Below are 7289 nucleotides of genomic sequence, written 5' to 3' on the forward strand. Positions count from 1 at the left end.
TATAATTGATAGTGACAAAATCTATAAATAAGCATGCTCTTTGTTTTTGCAAAATCAAATATGATTATGCAGAGTGGTTTAATTCTTTATTGAAGGCTGTACCTATTACTATAAACTTTTACATTGTATGGTCTCTTAATGGAGAGTTGTCTGATTACAATTATGCAGAGGCGGATTTATGGGGGGGGGGGGGGGGGGGGGCAGTGGGGTCATATAGGGAATCACTGAAGAGTGACTGGAGGGGCCCCCCTTAGGTCAGTCAGTGGGCCCCCTCTTATGAAAATTTCTGGATCCGCCACTGTTATACTACATCTTTTGATTTTTATTGTGTTCCATAGCAGTTTCTTCAAAACCTTTGGAAATAGAAGCACCCTTTATCTTCATCACTTGGTTTGTATAAAAGTCAGAATATGACAACAGAGAACTATTCCCATACATCACAATGATTATGGCCTAAAGAGAACTGTGATAGGTACATGTAGCCTTGAAATTGGCAATCATATCAAACCTCCTTTGTTAATAAGACGGATAACTTGGCCTGATTATATGTGACATATACATGTACTTAGCAACAGTGTTAACATAACAATTAGTTTATTCTGTTTAGTAATTCAATCCATAAATTTTGATCAAGATTCAAATGCATGTACTGCACAAAACAAAAAATAACAAGGGCATACTACATTGATACTTATATTAAAGTTTTTTTTTTTGTGTACATATTTCTAAATAGCACAAAAATGTTAACACAATTATTTTAAAAAATACAATTTTTGACTTTTCATTCCCTTTTAACAGATTTGTTTTAATATAAATTGATCCCATTTTCTGTTACTCTGTAATAATTTGGAACTTATTTTATCAACACATATATATATACATCTTTTTAGAAATTCATATAAACCCTTGCATTACATAAATGACATGTATAAATATTTGCCTATATAAACACATGAAAAATGATAAATATCTAAATAGTTTCAGAAAATTTTGAAATATTCTTTCAGCCACCCAGTAATATTTTAAAAGATAAAGATTCATAAACAACTAAGTTGATATTCTTAAAATTGTCCTCTATCAAAATTGTCATTTTCAACATTGAGGTCTCTCAATTACTAAAGTAACTTCCAAAATATTACCAAAAGTCAAACATATACATAAAAAACTTAAATAGGTATTGAAATGTTCTGTTGTATGAGTCTCCCAAACTGGTTACAGTTTCATGTGTGATTTTCTTTAAGCTCAGTCACCTGAAAACAAATGAAGGAATAGTCAAGCTATACATTTATACATCAGTTTTTTGCTTGAAAATGTTTTAAATTAATTATATTAAATAAAATGAATTTTAATATTATATACATACAATGACATATATTCAAGTACACATATTTGAAGTTTAGTATAATTTTTTAGAAGATTTCACATTCAGGACTTCAAATACATTTGTAGTGAGAGATTAAAACCCTTCTTGCATATCTGGAAAATACACACTTGGTCTCATTAATTTTTATGTGTGTGTCATCTGTGTTTTAATTTGTTCTTAAATTAAGCTGACACTGGTCATATTAAAATTTTTAACAATTCATTTGTTATGCATTCTTATTCTGATTTACATTATGTACTGATGTAATGTCTAGTTTATTTACAGGATTTAAGATTTCACATACTTTATCTTGACATATGGTACATTGTGTACTTTAAAATTTATCAAAATAAAGATAAACATGTAAAAAATGTACTTTAAGAGATACTGGTACTCACTTATGAATTTTCATATTAATGCAGTAGGTTAACTTCAAAATCAAGTTGATCCATTTCTCTAATTATAGCTAGGCTCCTCTATATGTAAGTCTGTCATCTGATGTATCTTTTATCTGTTTAAAGAAATAACAGATTATAAGGTGATCAATTATTCTTTGAATTGAATTTGGAAAATTGTTTTTAAAATCAAATTAGTTATTTTCTTATCTTAAGAACCAGTGGAAAATATATAATGAGCTGTTAGCATCTTACTGCATTAAAACATTCAAAGTTACAAGACTTTTTTGTATGATTAATTCTATTTTTAAATGGACAGGTTAATGTATAAAATGATCTAAATGAACACTTTAAAGCAGAAAGGTAAATTGTGATTTACTTATTACTAAACAACTTTACTTGATATATTTGATTCAAATTAACCTTATATGTTATGCGCTTCAGGATCACACATGTACATGTACATGTACAAATGTATCTAAATTCTAATGACAAGATCTCAAAATGTGCTAATTTTAAGTTTTGAACTAAATGGTAAGTTTGAAATCCTTGCAATTGTATCATGTATATATCACATGTCTAATTTAGTTTCTAAGGACAGGAAGGACAATAAACAACAATTTTATGAAACAAAGGTATTGCTGTCCCAAAAGATCCAATCTAAATAGTGGATTAAGAATCTAATTACATGAATTATCTTAAGATTTGATATACAAGTTTTATTTTTATAAATAAATATATATGTAATCATGATAACCACTTTTCAATATATGTGTGTCTTTCATATGTCATAAAATATAGGTACAATGTACACTGTCATGACTGTATATATAGCAAACAAAATTACAGAAAATTTAAATTTGACGTTCCTGATTTTTAACAAATTAAGCTTACTGTTTACATGTATATCTGACATAAACATACATATGACTATCCTGATAACTGTAGGATTGTCTTTACTTTTATAAAATGTGACTTGGATGGAGAGTTGTATCATGATCTATCATTGACACTCATGCCACATCTTTTTATACATTTAACTATTCTACATGTACATGCAAATGTATTCAGTTGTAGTCGCATTTTTCCTACATGTACATTCATTTTGGCACATGAACATACCTTACTGACATGTACATATTAATGATAAGCATAATAAATAAGGTGACAGACATGTATGGTCTGTTTTGTATATGGAGGATAGTTGTACATGTGATTTTCTCATTGGCAATCATCAGATCATAACCAAATCTTCTTTTTTTTTATAACTTTTGAGTCTGTAGTTTTTTTTTTTTTTTTTTTAAATTATTATCCTAGCTCAAATAATGTTTGAACATGATGAATAAAATTGTATAAAATTGCTTTCAGCACAGATCATACATTTGCAGAGAATAATTTCGGGGCCCATAATTTCACATTGTAACTAAAAATATGAGGGAAAGGGGGGATGTATTAAAATTATTGAACGGGCCACATGATTTATCCGAAAAGAAATTTTAAACTTTCATAATTAAAACTATTACCTGTTCCAACTGGTATAACTGTCGCAAAGAATTCTTTTAAACACTATCACTATCATCTGCTTCAAAGTGATCCGCCTTTCCAGTTTTCAAGATGCACAAAATTATGGCATTTAGATCTTTATAGTTTGCTTTTGGTGTCCATGATATACCATGTACTGTTTTAAGGTGGGAGAAAACTGTATAATTTCCAGCATTTGTCCAGCTGAATCATCAAAAAACTACTCACGAATGGCTTTAATTCCTCATATTCCACATTTCCAGCAAATAATACAATAATTTCAGTCTTATAAATAATCCTCATTCCCGTACAGATATTGTAACTACCTCTGTCTGGAAGTGACCACCCGTACATGTATGCAACAATCTCCTGGTGAGGGAAATAAGTTTCCCAACACCACAAAGTTATGTACTTTTCTTAAATCTTATCAAAATGTTCAATTATGTATACAAATATACAACAGAAGTTCATTTTTCTGTCAAAACATTACCAGCTGGTTACAACCTTTATCGGTTTTTAAATTGAAGAGCATCACTTTTGGTATGTCTAAACACCAAAAAGACGAAAATAAACTGCTGTTTCCTGACAGTTTACTGCATTAGAACATTTACATATTAACAGATACCAAAGATGTAATTATCATTTCCTGCTGTATTCATGGTCATCTTTTACAATATATATCAATTGTTATATTGTAGGCTGTTTTTGTTGAGAAATTAATACCCCTATTTCCCTATATAAGCAGTCAAATTTACTGAAAAATCAAAATCATTTTTTATACATAATAACCCAATATGACTTTTTAAAATGTCATTTCCCAACAAAACAAGGTGGATACATTACAAAAACACATTTATCTCAAAAAGGCTGTTGAACAAAATTTCCAAGTTCTGCCTGGTTTTCTCTGGCATTGCCTCTCTTTAAAACATGTTTAGACGTGTCAATAATCCGATTTAGATTAGTCGCCATGTTGAAAATATAATTGTAAACATGATCATGATGATAGCGTCGGTCTTTTTAATATAAGTAAATCGTTACATTAATGGAACAAAATAGTATTTTACATCTAACTATATCTTGGGTGAAATTTTGAAAGGTATTTAATCTCGAATTTTATAAAAAAAAAATATTTAGAAAAGACGTCATGTTGCGACACCGAAGAAACAAACACAGAATCAGTCACCCATATCCGCAGACCAATGATGCATATCCGCCGCCGCCTCCTCCTCCCCCTCCACCTCCGCCGCCGCCGCAGAAAGTTGGTGGTGGTGGTGGTGGCGGCGGCGTAATTAGTAACACTTTATAATGAGTTTATCCTCCAAAGAAAATAATTAATTTAATTAATTAATGTTATAATATCTAAAAATGACGTCATAGAAATAAGCCTCACATCGGGAGGCAGCCTCTCAGGAGGCTACCTTTTCCCCATAGGGTTAACATTAGACAAAGTGTCCCAGAACCCCCACTTCTCCCACTACTTCGAAACGTCACCTTGTCGTACACCAACATTATATCTAAAAAAATCAGTTATTTTATCTTCTACTTTATCACACACTTTGTCATTACTATACATAGATTTCAACATGTTATAAAGAATACCATTATTTGTATGTTGTAATAATTTGTATAATATACCAATATGAATAACCTTGTCAAAGGCCTTGCAAAAATTTACAAAACATACATATAATTTACCTTTGCCTCTTTTAACATATTTTTCTATGAGATATTTTAGTACAAAAATGTGATCCGAAGTGCGAGCTTTCTTAGAAAAACCAATTTGAGTTTTATTTATGATATTATTATCAGATAAAAAATTATCAAGTCTGTTATACAGAATAGTATTGAAAAGTTTGCCAAGACTTTTATTGATGGCAATACCTCTGTAATTTTCAGGGTTCTGTGGGTTATCAGATTTGAATATAGGAGTAATGTAGCTCTCAGACCATTTACTGGGATAAATGCCACATAGAAGAATGGCATTAAAAAGTTTTAGTCAGCAATCTTGCATATATATATATATATTCTTTATTCCAAAAGCAATACAGCTTATAGGTATCAAGTACAATAAATATTACATTAAATATAGTAAGCAACAAATATTACAATAAGGTAATTCATTAATTTGCAATTAATACAATTAAAAACAAATGTAGGAGCATGATATTAATTAGCATTATATAACAATCTTAATTAAAGTATGATATACACATTCAACGATTACGAATTTTTTCGGCAATACATAAATACTTTCCAAAATTAGTAAGTTCTTTTATATTACGAACAGATAACAATTGTATAAGTTTAAATACTGATGGATTTCTTCAATAATAAGGTTTGATATACTTCATACGAATATCTTTGTATCCAATACATTCCAAATAAAAATAAAATGATATGCATCTTCAACAGAATCACAGTGCACACATTACATAGTCTATCGTTTCTGTTTATATTTAAAAACCTTCCAGTTTCAATTTTCAAATTATGTGCATGTATACAATACTTGCTTATTAATGATTTATATCTAAAATTAACAGGTCTACTAAGATAAAACTGCAAACCATGACTGTCATATATGTATCTGTAAAACAGACATTTAGAAGACTCTTCAAAAAATGACATTGCTTCAGATATAAACCTACCAGTAACACGCTATTTGAAATCAGCTATAAAAAGATCTACTGTATCATTTAAAGCATTTTGTGTCAACCAGACATGATTTAAGCCATAATTACATAATAAATCTCGTATTTTACATGACCAATTCAATTTATTTTTACTTTTTACATAGCCTCCAGCATTTCTGCATAACAATTTTTCAGAATACAATTGTCAGTTTTTAACAATTTACACCAATATTTCATCATTTTACAGTATCTATGTACATACATAGGGACTCTACCTAGTTCAAAATAAACCATGTAATTTGTAGTACTCTTCGTAACTTTCAAAATCCTCTTTAAAAAATATAAGTGAAGAGTTTCGATGTCAATTGCTTTGTGATATGCCCAAACTTCGCTACCATAATTCACTATGCTTGACACATATGTATCAAATAAAGACAGTAGTGTTTCTGTATTAAAAAAGAATTTTACTGAATAAACTAAAAACAGCTGTTTTACCTTGATTTGACAACATTTCCTGAGTATTCGTAAAAATACCATTATACATGTAATTTAACAGCATACCTAGATAGATAAATTCATCACATAGCTCAATATTCTCTCCATTAATGAACCATTTTTCATCTTGTTTGATAACACCTGTTTCTAAATACAACAATCTTAGTTTTTAACATATTTATATGTAAATTATACCCTTTAGAACACAGTGGTCTCGCTAGCCCAAAATAGAAGGGCGCCGCGCCCTGGGTGCCCTCAGCCGCGCCCTGTGTGCCTTCATCAGCGCCCTTCTGCCCTGACGTCTTTTTCCAAAATTCTCTTGTGCCGTTTTGGTAAAATTTCGTTTTATCGATTTCTGATCTCCAAGTTCATTACATATATGACACCTGTGTGATTGCCCCCAGGTTAATCATGTCATTACAATCAATTACAATGGTAAAGACTTCAAAGGTATTAATAACTAGGTAAATTAATTAGGACAATGTCTCTTTTGGTCATACTTTTGATGAATGTGTCAGCGAGTGTGTTTAGCTCGGGTCGACATTTTCGATCTCCAAGTCACAATGGAGAAGTGTATAAATGAAGACTTTCATGACTTTAGAATTGAATTTAAGTCATCAACATAAAACTATGCCTTTACAGAAATGCCTTCCATCTCAACTTGTTAACGACATACACAGATTTTAATTAACGCAAACGTGTATATTTGTAAATCATCTATCATTTTTTTAAGATCGTTTATATTTTTTCGCTGAAAATAACAGTATCGTCAGCATACATTAATAAGTAGAGATTGAGCATTCTCATGTCATATGATTGACATTCCTGTTTGATAAATTCTATTTCAATATCATTGACATGCATAGCATATAAAAAAGGTGACAA

The 7289-nt window shown here is 30.1% G+C and overlaps 1 long non-coding RNA gene across 1 annotated transcript; it reads right to left on the reverse strand.

Annotated features, from left to right (window-relative positions):
* Positions 1-250: 250 nt before the first annotated feature.
* LOC134687053 (uncharacterized) lies at positions 251-3878 on the reverse strand. Its single transcript, XR_010101723.1, has 3 exons — positions 3282-3878; positions 1762-1874; positions 251-1250 (listed from the first exon to the last, which is right to left on the reverse strand). It is a non-coding gene; the product is annotated as an uncharacterized LOC134687053 (long non-coding RNA).
* Between the last annotated feature and the right edge of the window lie 3411 nt (positions 3879-7289).

This window comes from Mytilus trossulus, chromosome 10, assembly GCF_036588685.1.
Source record: "Mytilus trossulus isolate FHL-02 chromosome 10, PNRI_Mtr1.1.1.hap1, whole genome shotgun sequence".
NCBI classification, from domain to species: domain Eukaryota; kingdom Metazoa; phylum Mollusca; class Bivalvia; order Mytilida; family Mytilidae; genus Mytilus; species Mytilus trossulus.